At 37.7% G+C, this 14,849-nt stretch overlaps 1 protein-coding gene across 30 annotated transcripts in view; it reads left to right on the top strand.

Annotated features, from left to right (window-relative positions):
• Ppp6r3 (protein phosphatase 6 regulatory subunit 3) overlaps window positions 1-14,849 on the top strand; it is a 151,185-nt gene that overhangs the window by 22,980 nt on the left and 113,356 nt on the right. The window lies entirely within an intron of this gene.

The raw sequence follows: 14,849 nt of genomic DNA on the forward strand, positions 1-14,849 counted from the left end.
TAATGCTGAACATCGTTGACCACTAGAGAAATGCAAATTAAACACAGATTCCATCTTACCTCAGAAAGAATGGCGATCATTAAGAAATCAAATAATTGGGCCGGGGATTTAGCTCAGTGGTTCCGCCGCCTGCCTCGCAAGTGCAAGGTCCCAAGTTCGATCCCCAGTACGGGGGAAAAACAAAAAGCAATAACAAACGCTGGCTATGCTTTGTGGGGGGCGGGGGCTCTACATTGTTGGTGGGAATGTAAACTAGTACAACCACTGTGGAAATCAGTATGGAGATTCCTCAAAAACCTAAAACCAGGAATTCTATTTGACGCGGCTATTCCCTTTCTAGGTATCTTCCCCAAAAGAGTTAAAGACATCATATTACAGTGATAACATGCACACTCCATGTTTGTAGTGACACAGTTCATAATAGCTGCCTCTTGGAAACGGCCTATATGTCCATCATGCAGATGAATGGATAAAGAAAACTTGGTGCTTACACACAGTGGAATACCTCTGTGCCATAAAAGCAAAGTTGCGTTATTTATAGGGAAATGTATGTACCTTGAGACCATAATGTTAAGTGAAGTAAACCAGATGCACAGCTTAAATATTGCATAGTTTCTCTTATATGAGAAAGCCAGAGTGAAAATAAAAACAGGAATTAGGGAGATACATCTTTTTTCTGATGGTAAGGGGGATCAAGAGATGGTGAGAAGTCAAGGAAAGAGGAAGAGGATGAGAAAAGGAATTAAGGTTTGTTATGTGTACGTGTACCAACTCCACATAAGGAATGTAAATGTGTACCGCAAACATGTACTAATAAAATACTCAAAAAAATAAAGACTTCCTCTTTTGTTTTCATTCCTATATTTATCATTGCTCTTCTATTGTGTTTTATCCTTCCACTCTTTGAGAACCATGCTTATAACAAGGCTTCCACAATAAATATTACATAAATTTATTGTAATGATTAGATTGGTTAATTTTTTAGTGTCTTCAGTTATATATGGAGTCATGGACAATAAGTAAGACCTACTCAGCAAATAGATGAGTGCCTAGAAATTGCCAGGCATGATGTTTAAGAATTGCCTGACACATATTAGGTCCTCTTTGATAGTAGGTGCTGTTATGATAGCTACACATGTGACGTAAAGTATACTTCTAACAGTTTGGGAGACAGCAGCATGGTGGAAGAAGGGTGGCATTTCTGAGTTCTGGACTAGCCAGTTCCTAACTGATATTTGGGTCAGTTACTGTTATTTGTAAAAACATATAATTTGCCATATAGGATTGTGGTGAGGTTCAGATTAAAATATGTGAATACTTTTGGTGGAGTACAGATGTTAAATCCTTTAAAAACAATCTTAGCATCTTCCTTTGCAAATACAGATGGTCCTTTTATTTCTTTTCATTTTATTGAGACATAGTCTTACTATGTAGTTCAGGCTGGCCTTAAACTCACTGTGTAGCCCAGGCTGGCCTTGAACTTGGGGCAGTCCTACTGCTTCACCCTCTAGAGTGTAGGGATTACAGGTGTGTGGCATCTTTTTAACAACTTTATTGAGCTATAACATACATATCATAGAGTTCATCTACTTAAAGGAATTTAATGTTTTTAGTACATTAATGGAGTATAACTATCATGTGTCACTTAGAATATTTTCATGGCTTCAAAAAGAAACCCAATACCCTTTAGTATTCCCCACTTATCTCCCATCTTCTCAGCTCTAGGCAACCACTAACATACTTTGTTTTTATAGATTTGCCTATTCTAAGTATTTGTCACAACCTTATTAACTTTAGCCATGTTTTCAAGATTCATCTGCATTGTAGCATGTATCAGTATTTTCTTTTGCCAAGAGTGACATCTGTTGTATGGGGATAATGTCTTCTGTTTATTAATTTATCAGTTTATGGATATTTGAGTTTCTAATTTTTAACATTTATGAATGTTGTTGGTGTGAACATTTGTATACAAGTTTTTCTGAGGTCATAATGTTTATTTTTCATACATATGAGTAGAATTGTTGGGACATATGGTAACTCTATGTTTAACCTTTTGAGAATCTGCCAGACTGTTCTTTAAAGTGGCTGCAACATTTTACATTCTCACCAGCAATATGTGAGGATTCCATTTTCTCCATATCTGTGTCAACACTTGTTACAGTATTTTGTGTCTTTTTTATTACGCTGGGTTTGAAGAGGTGTCATTGTGGTTGATTTGCATTTCCCTAATGGCTAATGGAGAATTCTTTTCATGTGTCTATCTTTGGAAAAATGTCTTTTCAAATTATTGGACCATCTTTAAATTGGGTTGTCTTTTTTGAGTTTCTGGTAATACCATGGGCCCCTTCCCGCCCCCCCCATTGAACTTAGCACCCTGTGCCAGTGAGGCAGGCCTGGTGCCACTAAGGTAAATCCTGTGGCTGGTAATACTGTTTTCTTTCTTTCTTTCTTTCTTTTTTTTTTTTTTTTTGGTAATACTGTTTTCTATACTTGGTTTTTTGTTGTTTTTTTTTTTATACCAGGGATTGAACTTGGGACTTTGTGCTTGTAAGGCAAGTGGTAGAACCACTGAGCTAAATCCCTGGCCCAATACTGTTTTCTTCTGAGTTTTTACCTCATTATAAATGACTGTTTTCATTGGGTAGATAAAAGAACATTATGAGATACAGTCATTGTTACTTATTATTAGATATTGAGGCATCATGTATTTGTGGATGAACTGGATTGTTTTTTCTGTGGTATTCCCCACAGTGTTGTGTCTTTTATATTAAAAATTTTTTTTTGTTTTTCTGTTATGAATCCTGTGGATTGTTATTTGACTTTGTGTTCAGCGCACCTTAGGATAAATTCAGAATAGAATAATTGGATCAAAAAATGTGTAGATATGAACACCTTTTGATAGCTATTATCAGAAAAGTTACTTTGACCTGCAGTTCCAGCCAGTTTCATATTAAATTTTAAGACTTCTTTTTTTAATTTGAGGGGAAAGTTTAAACATACACAAACATGGAGCAGTATGATGAACCTTTAATTACCCAGCTCCTAACAACTGTATTCCCACGGACAGTTTTGTGCTGCTTACTCTCATACCCCATTCTTCTTCTGTATTGTTACTGTTTAAGAATTTTATGGAAATACAGAAAAATATACATATATAAGTAAGTTTTCACAACCTGAAAACTACCTAGATAGTTATCCCCTTAAGTTAATTTCTAGTTGCGCCTATCCCTCAAGGGCAACCAGTATTCTGACATTTGATTAGTTTTGCATAGTCTTGTTCCTTAAATAGACTCTTATGACTTATACTCTTGGGTCTGATTTCTTTCTCTTGGCATTGTTTGTGAGATTTTCCTTGTCATTGTGTAATTTCATTACATGAAATTATTCTTGTTGGTGGACATTGGCTAGATAGGAGTTTTGAGTTATTACAAATAGTATATCTCAGAATCATCAAAGTTTGTGTAGTTTGGTGGTCATGTGTGTACATTTCTGTTTAGAATATACTGAAAAGTGCAATTGCTAGATTATAAGGGTATGCATGTAGTCAGTGTTGGAAAACTGTGGCAGAATCTACAAAAGTGGTTGTACCAAGTTACACTTTGACCAACACTGTGTGGAAAATTCCTCTCCAATATTTTATATTCTTTAACATCTTATTCACATTGACAGTTATATAGTGATACTTTATGGTAATGTAAATCTGAGCTAGTGGATTCAAGCACCTTTTCATACCTTTTTTTTGTTTTGTTTTTTGGTTTTTTGAGACAGGGTCTAGGTGTGTAATCTAGGCTGGCCTTGAATTCACTATATGTCCCAGGCTGGTGTCAGACTTGTGGTGACCCTCATGCCTCAGCCTCCCAAGTGCTTGGATTACAGGAATATGCTATCCCACCTGGTACCTTTTTATACTTTTATTGGTCACATGGATACCCGTTTTTTAGGAAGAATATACTTAACTCACTGTTGGCATTGTCTGCTTTATTGTATCAAGTGCTTTATTTATTTTTACATAATAAATTATCTCCAAACCTAATGACTTGAAACAGCAATAAACAATCATTTCACAGTTTTCTGTGGGTCAGGAACTTGGGGGTGGTGTGGCAAGATAGTTTTGGCTTTGGCATGATCAGTCCTCTGAAGGCTTGATGGAACTGGAGGCTCCTTTCCAAGCTGGCTCATTCACATAGCTGGCAAGTTAATTCTGGCTCTTTGTTAGTGGTAGGCCTCAAGTCCTTTTTTACCTGGGTCTTTGCCAGAGATGCCTGAGCATCCTGATGTCAGTACATGATTTCTCCTGGGACAGTGATTTAAGAGAAGGAGCACTGTGGAAGCTATCATTTTTATGACCTTGCTTTGGAAGTCACATGGCATCCAGTTTTGCCATGTTTTGTTCATAGAAGAGAGCCACTCAAGGAAGGCCAATATTACATTCAAGGAGAGGAATGGGCTCTGTTTTTTTGAAAGAAGGGTTAGAGAATTTGTGGACATATTTTAAAACACAGCGCTAGGTAGGAGCCTTTTATTTTAAATTACAGATCTTTTAACAGATACACACACACACATTGTCAGTATCTTTGCCTGTTCTGTGGGTTATTATCATGTCTTTTTAGGAAGGCAAGTTCTGTGTTTTCCCTTATGGTCATACCTGCCCATATTATTTTGAAGAAAATTCCCAAATAATAATTTTTTTCTTTTGTAAATATATCAGTATATATCTTTAGACAATAACACTTTTTTTTCCCCTTAAATTCTTTTATTGGTACATTTTAGGTATACAATAGGTTTACATTTATCATTGGGTACTTGTACCTGTACATGATGTATCTTGGTTCTTATTTTTTCCCCATTCCCTGTTAACAGTAACTCTTTGTAAGAATTTTGTTTGAACCATAGCAATTAAAAAGCTATCACAACTTTTTTATTTATAGTGGTCTCAGATGATAGAATTTTCTGTGACTTTCTTATTTTGGCAAGTCAGGATTCAAATAAGGTCTACCCAGTTTTTAAATGTGTAGGTTACCCATTCTTGCCCCCCACCCCACTGTCTATTTGTAGGAGACTTAGATTGTTCTGTGTTGTTCCCCAGTGTTTTGTAACCTCTGTTTCTTGTACATTGTATTTGGTTCTTGAACTTTTAAAAACTGTTCTGGATTCTTTGGAGGCAGACTATGGAGCCAAACTGAAAAATTTTAAGGGCTTCCAGTCTAAACCACATTGAAATTTATCCAGATCTGGATTCTTCTATATTAAAATGTAATACTGTCACTTTGGAATGCAGCTTTACTCAATCCTTTGTCTGTGTTTTCAAGGCCGTGTGACAGCACATTTTCTGTTCTCTGTGGTATGACAGTGTATTCATTTACCGAGCCTTGCCATTTTGAGTGGACCATACCCTCCTTTAATGTGATGCAAGGAACAGTCAGCATGGGTCCAAGTCTTAATAACTACATATTCAGTGTTTGTGACCTACTTGTTTTCTCCTTGTACTGCCTACTAGCTTTCCTTCTCTTGCAGCTGGCTGTTCTTTGAGTTGTGATGACTAGTATTTTGAGAGCTGATGACTCAAAATTCTGAGGTTCTTTTTTGGCCTCTTTGAATTTATAATATTCCTCAGTCAGTCTATCTGAACAGAAACTTTCGAGATGAAAAATTGATGGCAAGGTGATTACTGTGAACATGATTAGCATGAACATTTCTTAAAATCATCATTCAATTTAAATAAGAATTAAGTTTTTAGTGTTTTGTTTGTAAGTGACTATATGAAAATGGCACTAGTTTTTGACCAGTAATTCCATCAGCAAATATTTGAGTGCTTGTCCTGTCCCAGACATAAAATATGCTTTGATCATAAAATTTTTAAATTTTTTGTACCAGGGATCAGACTCCTCCGGTCTTTGGGCTTAAGCAGCAGGTGGCGAAACCACTGAGCTAAATCCTCAGCCCTTAAAATTTATTTTTTATTATTATGGTTTTTTTTCCGGTACCGGGGATGGAACTCGGGACCTTGCGCTTGCGAGGCAGGTGTGGTGCCACTGAGCTAAATCCCGGCTCCATAAAATGTTTTAAGATGAACATGGTGCTGGTGACTGCAGTGAAATGCTTGGACAGTGTCTCACTAAGAATATAATGCAAGCTACATGTGTAACCCACATGAAAAAAGTTAAAAAGGGGTAAAATTAATTTTAATTATATTTCAACATATAATTGATATAAACAAATTAATGATATATTTTCACTTTTATACACTTAGTCTTTGAAATCCACTATGTAGTGGATTTTTATATTCATAGCACATCTCAAATCAAACTAGCCACATTCAAGTGTTCAGGAACCTCATGTGGCTCCCATATTGGATGGATGGAGTAGATCAGAATTACAATAATTGTCATCTCTTTTTTGTTGTTGTTCTCACTTTGTATAGTTCAGGTTGGACTTGAACTCACTGTGTAGCTAAGGCTGGCCTCAAAGTCTTGCTAGTCCTCCTGCCTCAGCCCCCCAAGTGCTGGGATTATAGGCATGTGCCACCACACCAGTTGCATCATTATTGTTCACATGAGTAACAGGGGACTCTGACCAAGAACCCAAGTAGAAAATAGCTTGGAGCAAGAAAGAGATAAGTGAAGATGAATTAGGAAACTTTTTCTATCCTTCAGGCAGTGACAGAAGATGGGGAGAAGGGAAATAAGGTAGAATTGATAAGATGTTGCTGAATTGGATTGGGAGAGCGAAGAGGAGTTGGGGCTAATCTTCAGTTTCTGTCTTTTACAACTGGGGTGTGCCTTTTATTGAGACAGGGCAAACTTAGGGAAGAAGAGGTTTGGTAGGGTGGCCAGCTTATGATGACAAACAAAAGCTCTGTTTTGGTGTTATTACAGTGTGCTTATGACATACTCAAGAGGAGATGTCTGCTAGTAGTTGGGTACTTGTGTTTGAAGTGTAGAGATGGTCTCATTGGTTTTATAAATTTGGACCTTAACTGTTTATAGAGTTATTTTTTAAATCCATGAAAATAGCTTCACTTATTCATATTTATTTTGAGTCTCCCCAGGCTTTGTTTCAGTTTCTGGGAAAGCATTGTGAATAAAATAAACATGAATTTATTTTCAGTGAATGTGGCTAACTTGGAAGAATGTGATAGGGAGTGTCCATAGCCTGAGCTCTGTAGGAAACTACATCAGTTATGTAGGAGAAAGGAAAGGCAGAAACTCTTTTCTCCCCAGGTAAGGAGATTAGAAGTGGCCAGGGAGAGCACAAGAATATACACTGTCAAAGAAGCCGAGGAGAGCCTCTGATGAGGCGAGTCTATGGGTTGATTATATTGTGTGCTGCTGAGAGCAAGGTTAAAATGACCAGAGTTTCACTTGAATTTAGCCACATCTGGAGGTCGTTGGTGACTTGAAGAGAGCTGTTGGAGTTGAGTGGTACAGATAGATAACAGATTGGAATGAATTGAAGAGGGTATGCTATCAGACAAAGGGCTCATTTTCTTATTTTTAAATAACCACTACAAATCATTGAGAAGACCAGCCCAATGGAAAAGTAGACAGAGGATATAAACAGACAATTGATAGAAAAATGAAGTATAAATGGCTCTCAAACATACAAACAATGCACACTCATAAGAGAAGCAAACATGTTGACAAGGGTGTCGGGAAACAAGCATTCACACACTGCTATTGGGAAACGTTGTAGGTATGACCTCTACGCAGAGCTATTTGACCATATGTACCTAATTAGAAGTGCTTTTTCTTTTATCCATCAGTTCCTCCTCTGGGAACTCTTTTCACTTTTTTTTTTCTTTTCACTTTTTGTAATAGCAAAGATTGAAAACTAAATGGTAATTGGTGGTGGCCTGAAGCCAGCAGTAAAACAAAAGAAAGTGTATACCAGGTAAAACATATCTTGGAGCTGGCCAACTGTGGACTAAAAACATGAGCCAGAATAAACCTCTCCTCCTTTAAGTTGCATGTGTTGAGTATTGTGTCCCAGTAATGAGGAAAGTAACTAAGACATCAGCTGTTAGTGAACCAGCTCAGCATGCTGTACTTAAGATAGAAATCATGAATAGACAAAAATATACCTTCTGAAAGTGGCGGACTTGTGCTGCAGCGTAAGGGAGAATGGCGCATATACTGAGCCACTAAGGATTTTGGAGAAGTTACTTACATAGAAGAAAAAGGAAGGTCTTCTGTTTAGTAATGGGTTAGGGGAGGAGCTCCTTGTAGACCTGATTGAGGATGGATGCAAGGGAAGGAAGTCTATCCACAGAGGCTGCTGGGTGAGAGTGGGGGTGGGTGGAGGTTCATCTAGTATGGACCTGTGACTGGATCCTGCTACTGACCAAGCAGGTATCTCCTGGAGCCACCATGGTGGGTGGTATACCTGCAGTTGACTGCAAGGCATTTAGGGCAGCTGCAGAAGAAAAACAAGGAAAAATAAAAAGAACCTCTTGGGGAGTGTTGGGTCTTCTCTTCTGTGTCATTGACATCTGTCTGGCCTTAACAGTTAGTACCTTTTGCCAATCTAGCCTTAAGAATTTATTAATTTTTTTAAGTAAAAAATTTAATTTTCCGTAAAGTCAGCAGCCCTTAACCATTCACCCAAGGCATTGTAATACTTGAGACTCTTAGCCAATTAAGTAGCATATTTGAAGAGTTTGTACTTATGTGTATATTTGTTGATTTTTTTTTTTTTTTAAGTTGTAAACTATCATTGATTTCTGCTCTGGAAATATATAGATGAAGATTAATCTTTCTGTTTCTTTATTGTATCCTCTTTCCCCCATTTTAAATCCCCATCCTTCTAACAGATTTATTATAGTTCTGGTTAAATCAATGTTTAGCTTTATTTGTGACCACACACAATTGCTATTTATACCTATTAGCTGGTAAAGTATAAATACTTTCCTAAACAACTTTTTGTTTTCTCTGAAGTGTTACTTATTAAAAAAATTCACTTAACACTGATTCTGCTTCAAACTTTTAGACCTGTTGCAAGTTTAGTTACAATAGCTCTGTCTTTTTGAGCTCTCCTTGCTTCATTCTGAACCACTTATATTCTCTGCTTGGTGCACACTTGTCTTCTCTGCTTTTTCTTTACCCTGACCTGGAGATTTTTTTACCTTTTTCCTAGAGACCACCTTTTTCTGTCTGTCTTTCTTGAGGATCTTCCTTGCTTCAGTGGAGCACAGTCTGCAGTAGTTTTGTATGAGGAAGTGTTTAGGAGGTAAACCTTTTGAGACTCTGTCTTTTTGTGTGCCCTTGATCTATAGTTTGAGTACATACTTTAGGATTGGAAATCATTTTTTTGTCTAGTCTGCATGGGCAGCTATTAGAAAATGCCATAGATTAAATAAAATGGGTAAACTAAGCAACCAAAATTTATGTGCTTACAGTTCTGGAGGCTGAAAGTCAAGATTTAAGCTCTGGTCAGTTTGGCTTCTGGTGAGGGCCCTCTTCTGGTTTACATACACCATTTCTTGCTATTTTCTCAGATGGCCTTTCCTCAGAACATATGCACAGAAAGAGCAAGCTCTTTGATGTCTCTTAGAAAGACACTAACTCTATCAAATCAAGCCTCATCCTATGACCTTATTTAACCTTAAATACTTCCTTACTCCAAATACAAGCCACAGGGGGAGTAGAACAGCATGTAATTTCTTTCTTTTTTTTTTTTTTTGGTACCAGGGATTGAACTCTGGACTTTGTGCGTGTGAGGCAGGCGCAGCGCCTCGGAGCTAGATCCCACCCTAGCATATAAATTTTGAAGAGGACACAACCTTCAGTCTACAACCCTGTCTTTAGAATTGTTTTGATAACTGCATCATTATCTTCTTTTATTGTGGAAAATTTATGTTATATATCATAAAATTTTACTATCTTAACCTATTTTTAATCTTACAGTTCTGTGATATTAAACACATTCATAATACTGTGCAGCTATCACCACCATCCATCTATATCTCTTGTCATCTTGTAAAACTGAAACTCCATACCCATTAAATCGTAAGTCTTCATTCCTCCTCCTTCCCTCTCCCCTGGGCTTCTGGCAAGCACCGTTCTACTTTCTCTCTGATTTTGACTATTGCAAGTACTAGTTTCATTTTGTCTGTTTTAGCATATGTTCCAAGACTCCCTAAGGGAATCCTGAAACCTCAGATAGTCCTGATCCCTATGTACACTGTTTTTTTTCCTGCTCATACATACTCAGGATAAACTTTAACTTATAAGTTAGACACAGTAAGAGATTAACAACAATAAAAAAGTTATAACAATGAACTATAAAAGGTGCAATATACTATAATAAAAGTTATGTGTCATATGTCTGTTACAAAAACAGTCTTAATCTACTGTAGTCACCTTTCTTTTTCTTGACCCACAAGCAGCGGAAACCAGAGAAAAACCACTGAGATTAAGAAGGGACCACTGGACCTTATACTGAAGACATCTTTCTTCTTGATCATAAGCAACAGAAAACAAAACTGAGATTAAGAGGGGACCACTGGACCTTAATACTGAATGAAATTATGGTCTCTGTCAAAAGACATTTTTGTCTTTTTGTGACAAGCTTATTTCATTCAACATGCTCTTAGGGGATGTCCATGTTGTAGCATATGTCAGAATTTTCTCCCTTTTTTAGGCTGAATAACAATTTATTGTATGCACATATCACATTTTGCTTACCTACTTTGCTGTTGATGGACAGTTGGATTGTTCCTATGTTTTAGCTGTGGCATATAATGGGTACATAAATACCTCACTGAGACCCTGCTTCAGTTTTTTTTTTTAAGTATAAAACCAGAAGTATAATTACTAGATCATAGCTACACCATTTTACAATAGGCCACAAGGGTTCTACTTTCTTGCAGACACTTGTTATTTTCTGGTTTAGTTTGTTTTGTTTTTAATAGTGGTCATCCTAATGTGTATGGAGTTGTTGCATCACCACCACCATCATCATCATCATCATCATCATCATCATCATCATCATCATCATCATCAGTTCTGGGGCTGGAACCTAGGGCTTTGTACATAGGAGGCAGCGGCTTTACCACTAGATTCAATCCTCAGCCATTCATTATCCTTTTGCTTTTGAAAAATCTGAAGCTGTTCAGATTTTTGATCCTTTTGTAGAAGTTCGGGTTCTTTGTGATGTTTCTTGGTGTGGGTCTATTTTGGAACCCTTTTAGAAGTTACTTCTCTGGTAGTCTCTCTTCTGTTTTTCTGTTCTCTTTTTTAACCTTTTAGCTTTCTATCTAGTTTTTAAATTTCTGCTGTGAAATTTTAAATTTTCAAGAGCTCTTTTTCTTCTGTACCTTTTAAAGTACTATAATCTTCAATGGATAGATTATCTTCTCTTAGGATATTGATTACTGTTTTTCATGTTCTCTGTTTTTCTTGGTACTGGGGATCAAACTCGGGACCTTGTGCTTGCGAGGCAGGTGGCTGAAGCACTGAGCTAAATCCCTGGCCCTCTTCTCTGTTTTTGTACAGTTTTGTTCCATTGTTTTTTCTTGTTTTTTTGTTTTGCTACTTTTCATGATAGAGGCTTTCTGGAGGTGTTTGGTAATTCCTGATTTTTATTCATATTTAAAAGTCGGGGCTGGGGATTTAACCCAGTGGTTCTGGCGCCTGCCTGGGAAGCACAAGGTCCCAAGTTCGATCCCCCGTACCCCCTGCCCCAAAAAAGTCAGGGATACACAACACAGAACCAAAAAATTTTTAGGGCTGGGGATTTAGCTCAGTGGCGCCAGGCCTGCTTTGCAAGCGCAAGGTCCTGAGTTCCATCCCTGGCCCCCCCCCCCCCAAAAAAAGTAAAAGGGATACACAACACTGAAAGTTGAATCATATGATACTGAGTTTTTTTCCCAGCTTTGTCAATAAAACAGCAGAGGGAATGAGGATGCTTCAATATCTATGAATCTACTTGTTTCTTAGATCTTTGTGGTGGTTAGGGTGGAGTGTCACCTTGAATGACTTTGGGATATGTTCAAAGGACCGATGTAGCACACTTCTGAGCATGTCTGGGTGGGTAATGAAGTTATAGCCTTGAGGTCTATGTCTGGTCCTCTCCCTTGTCTCTGGCACTGTTTTACTAATCTGCTTCCCAGTCACCATGAACTAAGCATCTTTGCTCTGTTATGCCCATCCACCATGATGTTTCTGCCTTGGAGCCAGCCATTCGTGGACTGAATCCCCAAAAACTATGAGGCAAATTAACCCCCCCTTTTAAATTGTGGGTGTCAGTTACTGTGTTCCAGTGATCCTCACTTCTAAATAATGTCCTCTGCTAAAAACCCCCAAAATTCCTTGGAGAAATGGCTGATTTCAAAGCTGTAGCAGAGAATGTACAGGGTGATTCTGGAACAAGTTGTTATGAGAAGAAATCAAAATGTGCTCAAGAAATGAGAAAAACATACATGAGCATCCTTGAGGGGCTTCCTGTTGGCCAAATCTGGGACAGTTTGAACATCAGAATAATGATGCTAATAAGAATCTGTGAGTCTATACTGATAATTCAGGAAAGAGAATGTGTGGAGAGATTGGAATGTACCTTACTGAAGTTAGAATGTCAGCTAATAAATGCAGAAGGAGCAGGAGAACTACAAGTGCCCTATCATGTTTAAGTATCATAGTGTCAACTGCCATTGGGTATACAACCACTGAGTTAGTGTTTTAAGAAGATAGTCTGTAGGTACCTTTCTGCAGATTACTTATTATTGAGATAGTGAAGAAACCTAACATGTATCACCTTAAGCAAGTGTTCACAATTATCACCAGTAATGGGAAAAATTAACATCAATTCTCTTTATGCTCCAGAGCTTCAGTTATGTAGCATTCCTACCAGAAATGGACTTATAACCTGTATTCTTGAAATATGTTAGTGAAATGAAAGACAAAAAAATGCTGCAGAACTGTTTCAGATGAGAAGAAAGTTAGGAGGCATGACATTGGTTGTGTTATGTGAAGGGGGAGTGCTATAAATGACATTATAGAGCAGTTGGCAGAATTGGAATATAAACTGAATAGTCCCCATTCAATAATTTATATCTCAAATTTTTGATTTAGACATGTGTTCTGTGGTTGAAGAAGTTAAGAGTAAAAGGAGATTGGGAATGTGGCTCAGTGGTATAGTGTGTGCTAAGAGTTCATGAAACCCTAGGTTCAGCCTGCAACACCAAAAACAGATAAAGGTAAAGGGCAGTGATGGCTCAGGTATTTGGGTGGGTGGATGAAGATACTTGGGATGGGGTGGTAAGGTGAAAGTGACCTAGTGATACCAGCTGGTGAGACTTGGTGAAGGCTTTGAGAAAGTTTCTTGTACTGCTTAAAATTCTGCAAGCTTAAAATCCCATTCCCCCCCTCAACCCCCATTAAAATAAGTTTTTTAAAAGTTGAAATAAGAGTTGCTGATAGCCATCTTCTGTCTTGGGTGGGGCTCATTGACTTGCACAGTGCAGCAGATTGACTAGTGTGAATTCTTAATACTCATAAGATAGTTTCAATCTTCAGTCTGTAGAGTAAAAGTCTTGCCTACTGGCCAGAAAAAGCCCAGTAAGGGAAATCTGCCTACAGTGGGGTACAGTGTGGTGTGTTTGTATTTGAGCGTTCATTCTTAAGTTCTCACAGTCCCTCTGTGCATAGTGTGGCAAGCCCATCCCCAGCTGTGCTGGGCTGAGATCTCCCAGTTCAGAGAACAGTCTTTATTTTTCATTTAGTTTTGTTTGGTTTTGAGATAAGGTCTTACTGTGTAGTTCAGACTGGCCTTGAACTCACTCTGTGGCCCAGGCTGGCCTTGAACTTGTGGTGATCCTCCTGCCTCAAGCATGCATCACCGTGCCCAGAAGAACAGTGTTTTTAGCCTGTGGTCATTTGCTAATTGTGGGAACCGCAGGAGATGAGATTTGAGTCTAAATGTCCACCGAATGGCTTTAGTATTCTTTCTGTTCCTTTTTAGCAACCTTTCATATTTTACTCTTTTCTAGGACCTTATGGATTGTGACTTTAACAGTCCTTTTACTCAAGTTTTAGACCTTATTTCAGTGTATTTTCATTATTCATTCTTTACCCAGGAGTCCCAGTCCTGTACTTGTACTCTATTCCATTCTTTTTTTTTTTTTTTGTGGTACCGGGGATCGAACTCGGGTCCTTGCGCTTGCACAGCTCTACTCCATTCTTTTGATCTTGTTTCTCATATTCTTAGACCTTAGAATAACCAAATTTTTTAGCATAATAATATAAACCCAGTATTACTCTTTATTAGCTTAGGTGAAAAACAGAACAAAACAAAAATATATGCAGTTAAACAGACCCTTTTCCAGAAGAGTAGATCATATCTTAGTATACTTACTACAATTTAGGTAAACCCTGGATTCCTAATGTTCTGAGCACATTGATAGCCATGTTTTCTTTTGGTGTCATAGGATGGAGTGCAGGACTAGGGCTGGGTACACTCTGCTGGTAACATTCTGCTGGGATCCTGTGATTGGACCAGCCTGTAAGTGGGTGGTTGTGGGTGGTTGTAGGTTTTGTGAAAAATCATTGTGTATGTTCAAAAAGCACTTAAATGGCAAAATGTTTTTATTAGAATTAAATATTCTCCTTTTCATTTTCACATAGGTTTGTTATTATTTTTGTTCATTTTGTTTGTTTCTCTTACTTGAGAGGAAGTGTTGAGTTGATAACAATGCAGTGCGAGTTTATGGAAGAAAGGTATTACATGAATAATATTTTTTGGAGCTGCCTTAAAGGCATTCTTAAAGGTTTTCAAATGAATATAGCATTTACTGTTTGGAGTTCTTTTCTGTAATATTAAGTTAATACATGAAATGCCTTAGAAGATAATTTATA

This window comes from Heterocephalus glaber, unplaced genomic scaffold (genome assembly GCF_053883595.1).
Source record: "Heterocephalus glaber isolate CG9 unplaced genomic scaffold, H.glaber_assembly_v1.0 deba00000594, whole genome shotgun sequence".
NCBI classification, from domain to species: domain Eukaryota; kingdom Metazoa; phylum Chordata; class Mammalia; order Rodentia; family Bathyergidae; genus Heterocephalus; species Heterocephalus glaber.